This window comes from Scleropages formosus, chromosome 24 (genome assembly GCF_900964775.1).
Source record: "Scleropages formosus chromosome 24, fSclFor1.1, whole genome shotgun sequence".
NCBI classification, from domain to species: domain Eukaryota; kingdom Metazoa; phylum Chordata; class Actinopteri; order Osteoglossiformes; family Osteoglossidae; genus Scleropages; species Scleropages formosus.
In genome coordinates, this window is record NC_041829.1 from 5,489,502 (window position 1) to 5,504,704 (window position 15,203).

At 41.2% G+C, this 15,203-nt stretch overlaps 1 protein-coding gene across 1 annotated transcript in view; it reads right to left on the bottom strand.

Moving 5' to 3' along the window:
* Positions 1-15,203, bottom strand: part of LOC108936599 (IQ motif and SEC7 domain-containing protein 3-like) — a 101,875-nt gene that overhangs the window by 68,687 nt on the left and 17,985 nt on the right. The gene's annotated exons all lie outside the window — the stretch shown is intronic.

The following is a 15,203-nucleotide window of genomic DNA, read 5'->3' on the forward strand; positions in this document are numbered from 1 at the left end:
GCTTCTCACATACTACTTGTGGTCCTGTCTTTTCATTACAAATAGCCTGGTAAAACTTTATGGTACACGCCACCACACCCCCAGACAGCCTTGGGGTCATATTACTGCCCCTCTGTGAAAACTGTGCTTATCCAGTGTGGAATATTATGCACCACGATGGTCCCACTTGCCCTTCAGTGTTCCTTCAGACATTAGTGATTTATGAGTTAGTCCGGAAGTGAAACAGTCTGGCGGGGGGTTCAATCTGCAGACATAGTTACTGACCTGTGAGACCTGAAATCTGAAATATGGTTTGATTGGCCAGCCCAGGTTTCCCAAGGCACCAGCTGGCAGAACCTCAGTTCTATCACTGTGACACCTCCACTTGGAGGATGGGGCATCAGCACACATCAGTGAAAGAGAAAAGCCTGAAAGCCTGCAGTTGGACACTGCTATATGTTCCGTATAACCTTTGATTCCACTCCAAAAAATTGGGATTCTGATAATCTCTCAGCAGTGTGGTGGACAATCCAGACACTGCAGAGGCATATTTCTCCAAGTCCAGAAGAGGTGCAATCAGTGATCAGTTTGAATCATACATTAAGACCTTGTTTTCATGTCTACCTCTGTAGCAGGAGGCTGCACAACACTGAAAGTTCTAGGATCAAATGGGTCAAGTGAAAAGAACACTGAAAAATGTGTCCAGTGTGTATTAACATTTCCAGTTAGGACACTGAACGTTACAAGGACAACATGAACACAATGTTTGAGGAATGTAAATCTGTACGAGCCACATAAAAAGCGACAGGACAAAATGAACAAAATGTCAGATGTGTAACATCTGTTCCTAGAGGAAACCCCATCAAACGCGCAGCCCGGCAAAAAGACGACTAAAAGACGGGCAGGACTCCATCTTTGATCATGAGGGGAACAAAACTGGCAGAATCACCAAAACGTGGTGAAGTCAGTGGACACAAGGGGCTTGGTATCCAAGGCTTCCTATAGATGATGTTGACATTCAAAGCCCAACACACACCTCATCCTGCCTCCTGCGTCCCCCGTAATCAAAGCTGTCCTGGGGGAAGAGTCGTTCACAGGACAGATGCTGCAAAAAGGATTTCCTGGTTCCGAAAACAGTTATTCCAGATATAAAATTTTGTCCCGATTAGGATCTGCCCACATCCAAGGAGACTAATTTGCTGTTGCCTCAAATTTGTCCAAACACACACACACGCACATACACAAACGTTTGGTGCCTCGCAACATTTCATTGTGCTGGATCTGCTGTAAAATGAAAAATAGTAAGGCAAAACACACAGTGATCCAGTACAGCTCTAATATTGGGCATGCAGCCTGCTTCTCTTGGAGACTGGGCTGTCCTTGCTGGTCCCTGGACTAATTAAGTCTCCCCGCAAACTTCTCCTTTGGCCAGAGGGAGATGCCCAGGCTCCAGAACTCCTGTTGCAAATTCTGGAATTCAGCAGTGCCGTTTATCAAGCCCCTGTCATGCCAACTGTTAGCCAGGAAACTGTCAGATTATTCATATTGCCCCATTTTCAACTGGGCTTTGAGCCATACCATGCATTCTACAATATCTGCTTGTGTGATTACCTCCAGGTATTGTTTAACTAGCTAAGTTAATGAGCCACCTATCTTGGCCATGTGTCTGTCTTCCACAGACCCCTTACTGGATGAACTTTTAACAACACATAGATTGCACTTTGTGGTCTGGTCCTTTCCTTACTTCAAAGGCACCAAGGACATCATCCTGTATATTCTGTGGTTGACCACAGCAACCAGATGCCATAATGAAATGTCAGATTTCCAGGGAGGTCAACCTCTCCACATGATGATATGCAACTACCTATCTCAAACAAATGTGCTTCTGGGTTGTGTTTTCTAATGGTGTTTTTCCATAATCACATCATTAGCTTCCTATTAAATGTGTTTTTCTGCAGATTTTTATTGTACTGCCAAACAGGATCATATATGCATGATACGTAATTTTGTTTTGCCCATCTGGGCTGGGGAGGTTTGTTCAATAAAACTGCTCAGGAAATAAAGGTAAGCCAAAGCTGTGATGCAGTCTTGAGGTAAGGACAGGGGTCCAAATGCATATGCATCTATCATCTTGTTTGGTTAGGGATGCCCTTGTTTGTGATGTGACTTACATGTAACAAAATAATATTCATCAGGTGTTTGCAGAACACAAAGGAAGACAATGGTTAGCTTTCAACTGGACCTTAATCCGAGGTGATGTTGTTGTCAGCCCAGTATATTCCAGAACACATGAATACAATGAAGTGCTCTTTGATTGAGGAGCCCAGAAACTGAAATGTTTTCAAAAATAATAAAGCTTGTTCCAAAACCAAGCTAGAAGAAATCAGCACCAGGTTTGGTCTTGTATACCAACTAAAGGCTCTTTTAATAAATGCAGACTGATAACAGAAAGGAAGATGGAATCCCAATATAGGTTTCGCCTCCTAATTCTAGCATTTGATTAATTATTTCTTGAGTTTTTAGTTATTAGAATGGTTATTCTTTACAGTTTTTCTCAAAATTTTGAATTTTATATTCTTTTGTCCAGTTTTGGTCTGTGTAGGGGTCTTCCAGGTGTATCTGTTTTTATTGTTTTTTTTTCCCCCCAGAGCCCAAATGCATGCAATTGAGATTAACTAGTGGATTTAATCTGATTGTCATGTGTGAGTGAATATCTGGTGTTCCATCCAGGGTGTACTCTGCTGTTTGCATTATGCTGTTGGAGTAGGCAGTTTTCTATAATGAATAAATGTTATAATAAATTAGTATGACAATGTTATACTCTGATACATTCTGAAAGTTACAGGTATTTCTGATCCTCATGTATGTCCTAGGAGCTCACAGCTATCTAAGGACATGCTCAGCTGGATGAAATTTTCTCTTTGTCCATTTCCTTCATCAATCTGCTCCCCAGTGATATCATTCTTTCAGTTGATTTGTCCTGGCAGAAATTCAGGAATTGCTGAAGGTAAACACAATAGCAAATGCCTGGTTCAAATTGGAGTCACAGTTGACTATTTGTTTTTTGCAAGTGTCATTGTAATGCCCTTAGAACATTTACATTTACATTTATTCATTTAGTAGACACTTTTCTCCAAAGTGACGCACATCTCATAGAAAATACAATGTGTGCATTACATTAGCAGGAAAAGAGACATAGATGCACGTGTGATTCTTAAAACACTGAACAATGACACTGTAACTGTTGTGTCCACCTCACATGCTGTGGGTCTCCAGTCTATTTCCATGACAGTCTCCAATCGCAGCGATAGATGGCCTAGCGTTAGCCTGTTTTGTGTGGGGAAGGCAGGTAGGGCGAGATGTTAAATCACGCCCACCTCTTACATCGATGACAGTGAAAGTGAGAACACTGCTATATAATGGTGCAATCATACCTCACAACACATTTACATATAGACCTGTGCACATTGTCCCTTTTATTTACCTTTTATCTAAAGAAATCAAAATGTTTGCCATTGATGATATGGTGGATTATACCTGACAGTCCACAAACTGTAATCTGCTTTAATGTCAGCTTCACACTGTGTCAGCTGAGTTAAGTGGAGTGCAGCTGGCTGGGCTCTGAGTTGGCCGAGCCTCACTTCCCATGGTGTGCCAGGGCTCTCATGGCTTCCCAGGCCTGCTTGAAAACAGCTGGGCCTCTGCAAGCTTGGGCTTGACCCATGCATGAGGCCTTCAACACTGTGTTATCCCCGGATAGGGGAGTGTAACAGAACTCTAACCTTCTGTGACTTACTCCTCAGAACGTGCAGAAACACTCAGGGCCACATAGGAAGGGGCCTGGCAGGGAGTTTGGGGGTTGAGAAAAGGTTGGATGATGGGAAGGCAGCAGATGCCTGTCTTCTCTTCAAAGGATGAGTTTGGCAGTGCAAGGAGTCAAGATCTGGCTGTATGTTCATTGGTAACATATGGAAGCCCTGCAAAGGACCACTGAGAGTAGAATCCATCCATTGATGCCAAACATACACCACACCTTTCCACCATCCCAAAGATGCCTCACAGCTGCCCACCATGCAATTTCATTTAGAGGCATTTAATGTCTATGGGTACTTCTGGCTCAAGTTCTCCAGCCCAAACACTATTGGGCATTAGACTAATCCCACTTTAAATAAGGCTGCTGCATACTGGTGTGTGATAGGGGAGAAAAGAAAAACTATTTTACAAAATAAAATCAGAACAGCTCTGACTCATTTTCAAAAGATTTTCACTCTGATGTTCCCTAATGTGTCATGACTTCCATCAAGGCAAGGAACCTGCTGCAGAAAATGAACCAGCTTCTACTTTGTCCTCAACCATTTGAACAACAAGTAGTGATGCTGTCCTTTTAGACTAGTTTTTAGGTTGTCTTGCTGTGTAGGGATAGGGATGTTGACCTGTGCATCAGATATCAGACTTCTACAAAAGTTAATTTCTTAAACAGAAGTTGTTTTCTTTCAGAATCTGTCAAAACATATAGATGAGATGAAAGAAGTTATGCAGATGAAAGATTTATTAACTCAACTGAAAGGTTTGGAGAAATATCTTTCTTATAACAACGTCTCCAATGTGTCAGTTAAAAATATTATGCTCACTCATAATTTACAGTGGGTAAAAAACAGTTTTCCCCTAAATATAAAAGGCACTCAAATACAGTATAAAGCAGAGAGTTGGGTTTCAGAAGAAGATTCATAACTCCAGTGACATCAGAGCATAAGAGGAATCTCTCCTCTGTCACAAACGGTTACCACCAACTTGAACCACACAATGTTCCTAGCAATGTGTATCCACTATGATGCAAGTGTTACACTATACAGACCAGTCACAGAGAAAGATATCCTTATCTATTATATCTGTGCCACTTGATTATTCACAACAATTAAAAACATAGTTTCCCTTTAGCAGTAAAATTATACTGTCTATACAGCATATGGATTTATTTAGGAAGAAAAACTGGGCAGAGAATTTCTTGCATTGTCATTAACTGTTAAGTAATGCTGTATGAATAATTGGGTTTTAAGTATCAGACTTATCAAGGTTAAGTCCCAGTGCTGTCAATTAACGGCAAGTGAGGTACCATGGTAACCACATGTATTAGTCTGACTGAATGCCCATGCTAGTGCTAGAAGCAGAGAGTCATTTGCGCATGACCAATACAAAAGAGAGGCAGTTGCTGCTTTGGCTGGCATAGACTGAGACCAGTCCTGGTGAACAGCTGATTCCACCAGCACCTCCAACCACTGGCAATTCCCATCTCAATCCAGCACAAGGCACTACCAAAGCCACCCTCTCTGCAGTCAGCTGCCTGAACCTCTGCCTACACCTGGCCACCTCCTCTGTTTCCATGACAACGCAACTGGGAAAGTCAAGGTCATTTTGCACCGGCTGCATCGTCACACCAAAGTCGCCCTGAGGTGACAGCAAAGAACACAGGCGAGTGAGGTAGATGGAAACTAAAAGTGAGGTGTGACCAGATAAAACACACAAGCTTCTCCTGCCAACACTTTGTGTCACATATAATATTTTGGGAGGTCAGAACCATTCCTGGTTGCAAGACTAGATGGAAAATGTGGCAGACCAGACACTGCTGAGCAGCCTAGTATAGCTACCAAACCCCACTCAGCCTCATTTCCTCTGAATTCCATGGACATTTGTTGATCCAACCAAACTGATTAATTAATATAATTCAATTAATTAATCATTTGGCTTTCACAAACAATTAAGAACTGAAATGAATTTCTTCATGATTTTATACAGTTGTCACATCCACAACTCAACCGACAGTACCTGACTCTGGTCCAGCACCTGACTAACTGCTCAACCTTTAAAAGACCCTCCTCAGCCCATACCTCTGCGGAATCTCGTCAGAGAGAACCTCCCTCCTTCGTGACGTCCAGTGCACACTCAACATTTGTTCTCCGTTCTCATCTTCCGGTTTTCACCCCTTCGCTTTGTTTCCCTACCACGTCCACGGATCTTCGTTCCAGCACCGACCACAGACCGACCAACCTTTTGCTTCGTCCCCTGACCTCGTCCATGGATCCTCACTCTGACTCCGACCACCAATTGACCGACCATTCGCCTGTCCCTGACTCCGAGAACTTGCCTTATCCCCTGAATCCAGACGAACAACTTCGCACTTGGGTCCTGCCGTCCCGGTTCTCTCTCTTCCCATATGACAACAGACAATATACATTCAAAATTATGTTAGATTTTAATATTATATCTGAGCCATGGAAAAATTCATGGAACGTCAGAAAAAGACGGTATACTATATTTTATATATATATATATCTTCAGAACCGCTTGTCCCATACGGGGTCGCAGGGAACCGGAGCCTACCCGGTAACACAGGGCGTAAGGCCGGAGGGGGAGGGGACACACCCAGGACGGGATGCCAGTCCGTCGCAAGGCACCCCAAGCGGGACTTGAACCCCAGACCCACTGGAGAGCAGGAATGTGGTCAACCCACTGCGCCACTGCACCCCCTTTATTTTATATATGTTTCTATATATATTTCTGATATATATATCAGAAATGGGACTCAGCTCATTTTCTGGCCATACATCCAAAATGTCTACAATTCTTCTAAGCCATTGGCATTGCTGCTAAAACTGAGCTCTCTTGGATCCAAAAGGCCATAGGCTGCTCTAAATTTGAAGACTTTCCAGTCGCTTAGTCAGACAGTCCTGAATATGTAAAACCATAAACAGAACTCATTACACTGTGTTTGACTCAATCATTTGTCAGATCTGATAGTCCTCAAAATATAGTATAGGCATATGGTTCATTCCTCATAAATAAGATTTTTTTATTACAGGTAAAGAATAATGACAAAAAGCATAGGGGCAGAGTAAGATTGGTAATGTGTTAACTTATCATTTCTCTGCTTCTTTGCCTTATATATAACACAATAGAGGTTAAAGGAATGTCAGCCGAGAGAAACTGTTAGAGGCCTTATAATGCACTCAGCCTTCTCTAAATTCTGGTACCTGCTCATTTATTTTATTCCAGCCAGCAGCGACTATTTGTTTTCATTCCTTTTCTTCCTAAACAGACTTGGACCTTCCCTCTGACAAGTTGCTTCTTTTGAGCTTGGCTAATAGAACTGTCAATGAGCTTCATTCTGAAAGATGATCTCAGGTTCAAGGAAACTTCGGCTACCATGCTTTTTCAGTCAAAGCCGCCAACTTGCTCCAGGGGTTAGACCACATTCCTGATCTCTGCGATACTTTGTTTTACTACATTGAGCCACTCTTCCTCAACGATCAGTGCACACCCTGAAGACTGGCTGGCTGCCTCCAAAACACTCTGATTTTCCTCTAAAATAGTGTCCTGTGTGATCATCGAACAAGACCCGGACAGAAACGTTCAAAAACTGAGCCTGTCAGATGAGTTGTCCCAAACTTCTAAATGTCAAAAATGACAAAGAGACGTCTGAAATCTCTAGAATTTACATTTAAAAGAAAGGTTCTTCCTCTCTTTCAAGACATCATGTTTCTTAGGAGCCACTCTCTTATTTAAAGGTAAGGACTGAAGGGTTCAAGAGTTCAGAACCATCTCAGCATAAAATGCAACTTGCTTCAAATCGGAAATGTCAGCAGGAGGTTTTTACAGCACTTACAATGTAATGCAGGGAGGAATTACAGTGCATCTCACCTTTTAAATCCACATGCTTTATTACTTGTGAGTGTTCCATGAGCAACAACAACGAAAACAGTTAACAGCGCGTGAGAAATGTGTATTTAAACTGTACGTACACTATACACACTATATATCCTCTTTAAAACAGATACAGAATATTCTCAGGACAACCAGGAAGATGAAATTCCTTCTCAGCATGCTATTTTTGATAAGAAAAAAAAAAAAAAAATGTCATAAAATTGTCACTTACCACAAGAAATTGTATATGTTAGTTTTTACTTGGAAAAAACAAAACTAACTGTAAATTCATCAGCAGGAAAACACAACTAAACTGCAAAGGCAAATGAAATCATTTTTGTTAATTGAAATAAATATAAAACAGGATGCATAAATGACTAATTTTGCATGATTGATTCTAAAATGCAATTAAGGTCATTACACCAAACAGCAGGAGCTGATTATCATACCACATATTGTTGAGATGCACTTTACAAGATGAAAACGAAATGACATGAGATAAAAAAGGTGCATTAGTTGGAAATGTACTACGATGATGCATCGCTGGGAACAATGGCCATTGTTATTTGTCTGTTTATATTTGGAGCTAAGAGACCCAATCTCTTCCCTGTGAAAGCAATCATGAGCATCTTACCGGGCTGATCGCTACAATGGTTACTGCTGTTAGCTATCAACAAAGCTGCTGCTCTTGACTGGTGCTTCAACACTCAAATTTAATCCAAGTGGCCTTGGGATCCATTCGCTGAAGGCCTGCACATCAGTCAGTGGGAAACCAGAAGCTTTCTCAGGAGAACAGGAGCCAGATTTTGACATCACAGCATGTAGAAGGCCATGACCTTCAGGGTGTTTTGTCCTCATTTACTGTATAAATGGACATGTCACTTTGAAAAAAATCTTCAGCCAGATAAATAAACGAAAATGTGAATATTTAACCAAAAAAAACCCTAATTTCCATATTTTAGAGTGTTGTTTACAAATTCAGTGCAAAGCTCTGTATGTGATTTGCCATAACAGATCACATAGATTTAACTTTGTATCAGTACATCTTTTCTCCTTTGCTGCCTGAAATGCAATGCTTGTTTACACGGTTTCTTGTGTTCCAGCTGATTCTTGTTCCAAAATGCTTTGCTTTATGATGCGTAAACGTGAATTCAGTCTTGTCGCATCCTGAGAAGCAACAGTAATTGCACTAACAAAGGCTGCTCTTGAAATCTCTCTTTGTTTGATGCATACTGCAGCAAAACACATACATGGAGTGAACTCCCCTGCATGCAGACAGCAAATGTCAGGTTTGTAAAATGTCAGAGATGGTGCTGCAAAGATCAGTTTCTTGTGCCATGGATGTAGGGGAATCAACACTAAACCCTACATGTTGTCTCGCTGTTCTATCCCTTCATCTTTCGACTGACCTCACTGAGTGGGGCTGTCTCCTCTTGGGTGAGACAGGCAACATGCCAAGGCCAAATGGCATCACAGACCACTGGGGCTTGGAAGACCCAGAACCTTCAAGTTTCCTCTAGGGCTAGGTCATAGTGGACCTCCTGCAGATGATCTCATTAGCAGAGCTGCACTTGGGGCTCCTGGGTAACTATAAACTTCATTAACTGAAAGCAGCAGTTCACTATAAATAAGGACAGATGGCTATCAGACAGTGGCTTTTTGTTGTGTACCAACTGGAACTGTGTAAATGTAACCCAAGATTTACTGCATTGGAGATATTTTGCAGCAAGTAACACAGGTGCCTCACAAAACCTGTGCTGTGTGAGGACTGTGGGTGCAATCCCTGTTCAGCCTGTGTGGAGTTTGCATGTTCTCTGTAAATATGGTATTAATTTATTCTGTAATTCTGTGTCAGCTGTTTGTTGTCTGTAAATACTGGAAGCATCAAGAACCACAGCAAATTCCTTGTGTACATCAGCACACTTGGCCAATAAAATCATTCTCATTCTCCCTATGCTTGTGTGGGTTTCCTCCAGGTTCTTTGGTTTCCTCTCGCAGTCCAAAGAAGTGGGCCACTCTCTGAGTCTCTATAAGAGTCTACTACAAGTCTGCAAAAGATTCTTCTCTCTAATTCTCAGTTTGTAAGAAGTTACCTGCTTAACAAACAGATGTTAATGTAAAATACCTAGCACTGAACAAGCTAGCATGGTCTCAAATATTTTACTAAATTTTTGTGGTCTCATTTAAAACAAAACCAAACAAAATTGTAAAAATTGTCATTTGCTTATGAGAATTAAAATTTTCCTAGTGGAATATGTAGGATGAAAGATAAAGCCAAGCTTTTGTAAAAGTATTTGTCCAAAAAAACTTCAGAGCATTTTCAGACCCTCAGAAGATGGGTTTTACCTGATGCATAAGACCTATTCAGGTTTAATGTTCAGTATTTTTGATAAATTTATCAAGAATAAGATATTTGTATGTTACATAGAAGAACTGCCATATTCCTTCACTTAATGTAGTCATGGCCACCTTTCCAGTTAATCTAGTCTTTCCAGTCTGATTACACACACCAAATTCTGCTATAATCCTGCAACTACAGTGCATGCTGTGCATTTACCTTGCAAAGGAAACAATTAAGTCCTTCAGTGGCAGAGCAAGAAAAATTGGATTGATTGATCTGCTAGACAACCTGGGTTGGTGGACTAGAGGGTGGGCTGCAACATCAGGGAATAGTTTACACATAGTACATGTCTGCCAAATACTACTGACTTATCCACTTCCATTAGGCGGGTGGAGCCAAAAGAGAGCCGGAGCACAGCCGAAGGACACAACCCAGTGGAGGCTTTTCCATGTACAGTATGTCTTTACGATGCCACGGTCACAGTGAAAAGGACACGAGGGGTCTTCAGTTAGATTGCAATTTGATGCTGAGTCTGACACAATAAAAAAAAACTTCTATCAACAGCTGCAATTAGTCAATTAAAGAGAACGATAATTTTTACTAAATATGAAAGCAAATATCACAGAGTAATATAAAAGGACATATTTATATTCTGTACTCGGTTTGACATGAATACTCTCAGAAAGACGAGAAAACGTTCAGTACTGAATATGTTCTGCAAATTTCAATACAGCCATTTATTGAACTCACAAAGCCATATTTACACAGCCAATTACATCTCTAGAGACATTCTCCCGTTAAAGATTAGGTCTCTGAGGAACCTAATGGATTTTATGAGGCACAAAAGAGAGAATAAGAAAATGTGTCCAAAGTTAATTCAAGGATTTGCAGGGCTCACAAAAAAATACTGTGCATTGCTAATACTGTGCTGTGCTCAACTGGTTAATAACTCACATACCTCTTTGCCGCAATGAAAAGGAAAAGCTGGAGAACTGACACACCCCATAGAGTTTCCCCTCGTAAGGTGAATATCATGAGTCGAACCCTTTTACATTCATCTAATGGTTTTCTCCATAGTGACTTACAATTATTTACCCATTTATACAGCTGGGTAATTTTACTGGAGCAATTTAGGGTAAGTACCTTACTCAAGGGTAGTACAGCTGGAGGTGCAATTCAATCCTATGACCTTTGGGTCCAAAGGCAGCAGCTCTAACCACTATACTACCAGATGCCCCTTTTAAAGCACCTCCCTTGAGGCTAATCCTGTGGCGCTAGCCCTGTGAAACTGTAGCTTTAAAGTAAATCTTTGAGTAAATCTCAAAGTAAATCTAATGAGGCTAACAGTCTGAGGCTAACATGTTAAGGCTGATGCAACAAGGAAAACCCCATGAGGCTAACCTGTCGAGGCTGCCCCGTAGTGCTAACACACCAAGGTTAACCTGAGAGTAACTCTTTGAGGCTAATGCCATGAGTCTATAGCTCTAAAGTAAGTCTTATGTATCTAATGAGAATGAGGCTAACTTGTTGGAGCTAACCTGCTGAGGCTAATCCCATGAGACCTACCCAACAGTGCTAAACCACTAAGGCTAACCCTGTGTGGATAATTCCATGAAGCTAAAGCCCCAAAATAAATCCCATGTGGTTAATAAGGTTAACCCACTGAAGAAACGCTTGTAACTAACTCTATAACTTTTGCACACAAGGCTGTCAACTGATGACCTCAAGCAACCATCAGCGAGCAGCTTCATCCATCTCCAAAGAGAACACATGCCGAGATGATTAAAGAAAATTTCTGAAAGACAGTTGGGGTAACACAAAGACAGACATGTGGGCTGAGAAACCATGGTGATGTCTTTTCTACTACCTCCAATCACAAATGGAATGGAAGCGGACTTTCCACCGACCTTGGCAAATGAACGGCTATTGCGAACAAGCATACGGTCATAAGGTAACAGCATTAGACGCATCTGAGTCATGATGCAGACAAGCAAAAACACACACAGTTTAACAGCTCTGTTTACTTCCTGTGGGGTAAAAAAGCAGGATACTGTTACAGTTAAAATAAGATCCAATTTGAGCTGGTTTTCATGAACCACCAGTTTAGAAGAATGTCTATTTATAGGCACAAAAGCTTCAGGACCATGTCAAAAAAGTTCAGCTTGTACCCTTCTAAACAATCATTTGTACACAGAAAGCCAGCACTTGAGAGTGGGGAAATACAACTGAAAGAAACCACTGAAATTTCAGGATATTCTATATTTATTATAATGCACTATATTTCAAATCTGACCAGAGGCCTCATCTCTGTTTTGTACTGGAAAAAGCTGAATATCTTTTTTATGAGAATTTACCAAGTGGACTACGAAAAATTGTAATTTACCTACTGCTGCTAACTTGGACTCTTGCTGTAAATTGATTTTTAATTTTAAAATGCAGTAACAGGCATGATAATAAGTTTTGTCGCTGTAAACCGCTTGGCAACTGGGATCACGTACAGTATAGCAAGTGGCATAGCAACTAACACGTATAGCAACTTAGATCGTGGGAGAACAAAAAAAACGTGTTAGCTATAATACATACTTAATTATATAGAAATTGGGAGGACACATTAGGGTTGCTTGATGGGAACAGATCCCATGTAGTTAGTTTCATACAGAGATGAGAGTAATTTTATCTGAGTTTATTATTACATAACCAGATTCAGAGAAAAGAAGAGTTTTCAATGGAGAATCCCTATCCAGGACTAACCGTATATTCCTGCTACTTTTTGAGTTCTTCATGGAGGGACAATATTATAGAAAATAAAAAATATAAGTTGTTATTTAGGCTCGCCGCCAAATCATAATCTTCCAGCAGCTCGGTTGCAATTTATTTATTTATGTACTGCCAACACAAAAGAAAGAAATGTATACTGTAACGTGATTTTCACTGGAACCTAATCTATTCCATGAGTGCTATTCAAGGAACAAACACCTTAGGGCAGAAGATTAGAATTATTACTAATACTCAGAGATGTATGTTTCTTTCATCTGGTTTATTGGTTCTCTTCACTAAAGCTCTTCTCTGTGCAGGAGGGATTTCAATCTTTCCCACACTTTTTATGGTTCTGGGGCTTTTTATAGCTCTCATCATTACCAAATAGCAGATGCATTGCATATATAAATCAGTTGTTTGCAGTTGTGAGGAAATAGAAGATATAGGATGTTCACTGCTAGTCTATAATGTAGTAAAAACAGTTTTTTTTTTTTTTATTTGACCTAACTTCAGTGCCAGTGTTAATTTTAATACGGTCGTGTCTGTGACCCAACAATGCTCAAGTGTCAAGTGTCCTTTGATAATGTTGATACCCACTGGTGGCTCCTTGCACTGTGAGATCACCTTATTGCACAGGGATGGACCATGTGCTTTATTTCTACAGCATTAACACTTCAGAAAACTAACAACATCATCCTGATATCCCCAAGTCACACCAAAACGCCATGCGTAGATTCACTTGTTCAGATTCGTTGTTCATTTAATTCATTCAAGAGGAGCACATCACACTGGGCTAAGTAGGGGCACCTGTGTAGAACTCGAAGACAGCGTGGGGATGCTGTCAGAACCACATTTGGCTGACATTGTTTCTTCAAAGGGGATGAAAGATTCTATGATATGTCCCCCTCCGCAACTGCTGATATGATCTATGATCTTGGGCGCCGCTGTGGGAGGGGTGTATGGGCTGAGGGGGTTAGGAGTTAGAGGGCATTCAGATGGTTCTGATGTGGTCGTGACAGCGAAGGATGGCAGTGGTGGCGTGAAGGAGCCGACTAAATTATCGCTCGGAGACTGCAACCTCTGACAGACAGTTCACAGCACTGAAATTAAAAACAACAATGACAAAGGATGTGGGGTGTGGGTGGGAGTGGGAGTGGGAGTGGGGGGGACGCAACTGCAACCGGCAATGCGCACACTGCTCGGCGTCCTCCATTCGGAGTGGTTTGCTCCGGGCACGGCCTCACTGGGCACACTCACGTCTCTATCCCCGTCATTTTCTAGGGTCACGTTGCAATGCGCATCATTTCACGAGTCCAGCCAGGCTGAGCGTGAGGATCGGCGTGCGTTCCACCCTTCGGTTCTTCTTCACTCGGTGCTTCTCATCCATGGGTAAAAGCTACTTTACGTTTTCGTGCGTAACTCACTTCCTGACCTCTAAAGAGGAACTCAGTTTTGTGTACTCTTCCTGAAGAACAGAGCGGAGATGAGGTGACATAGCCGCCTATATAACGCTGCTCAGCCGCACGGGATATTCTAATTGACATTCGCAACTTGGGAGAAAATTCCATGCCAGTAATTCGAGTTTGAAATCTCTTCCTATTTGGGCCTATCAAAAAGAGGGACATTGGATCTCAATTATAAGTTAGCACGACTAGCGCTTATCTAAGAAATAGCTTTTTCTGTGCTCAAACCAAGACAGGAACCTTGGAATAGGCTATTGTCACTCTCTTTGCATAAAAAGTAATCATTTGCTCATACAACTGTTTTTAAAGCGCGGTTTATCTGAGACTTCAGAGCGGCCCTTTCTGGAAGAAAGCTGGTGATGGCGCACGAGGTGTTTTTTAATGCAGACGCAGACGGACTTAATTACCGCTCATATCTCACCTTCCAGTTACTGCACTGTGCAGGTTCTCATACTGATCAATATGTCTTAATTGTGTCTTAATGATGCATCCATTGTTTGTGTTTACCACAAATTATATCATAAATCTTCTTTGCAGGACGTGCAATTTTACTGCAGGCATTATGCAGTATAGCAAGTCTTGCAATTTTTTTAAATCCCACGAACACTCATATGGAGAAGCAATTTCTGAACAGATACTACTTTCAGATCTGAGCAGAGTAATGCATATATTTTAAAAATTAAAAAATTTCCAACTAACCCTATGTGGAGCAAAAGTTTAAGGGAAAATAATAACATATTTCATAATTACAGAAACTGAGTTTACAAGTGATGTATTAAATGATTTATTTCTGGAATCGCTCGTCCTTGAGTGGTCGTTGTCCCTGTTCCACACTTCAGTGTTTCGAGGTTCCTGACAAGCGGCCAGAAAAAAAAATCAGGTTTTGTTTAATTTAGGAACTGACTAAATATTTGCTTGGATTTGTCCATCTGTATACGGGTCCTTCAAAAATTGCTGTTTCACAA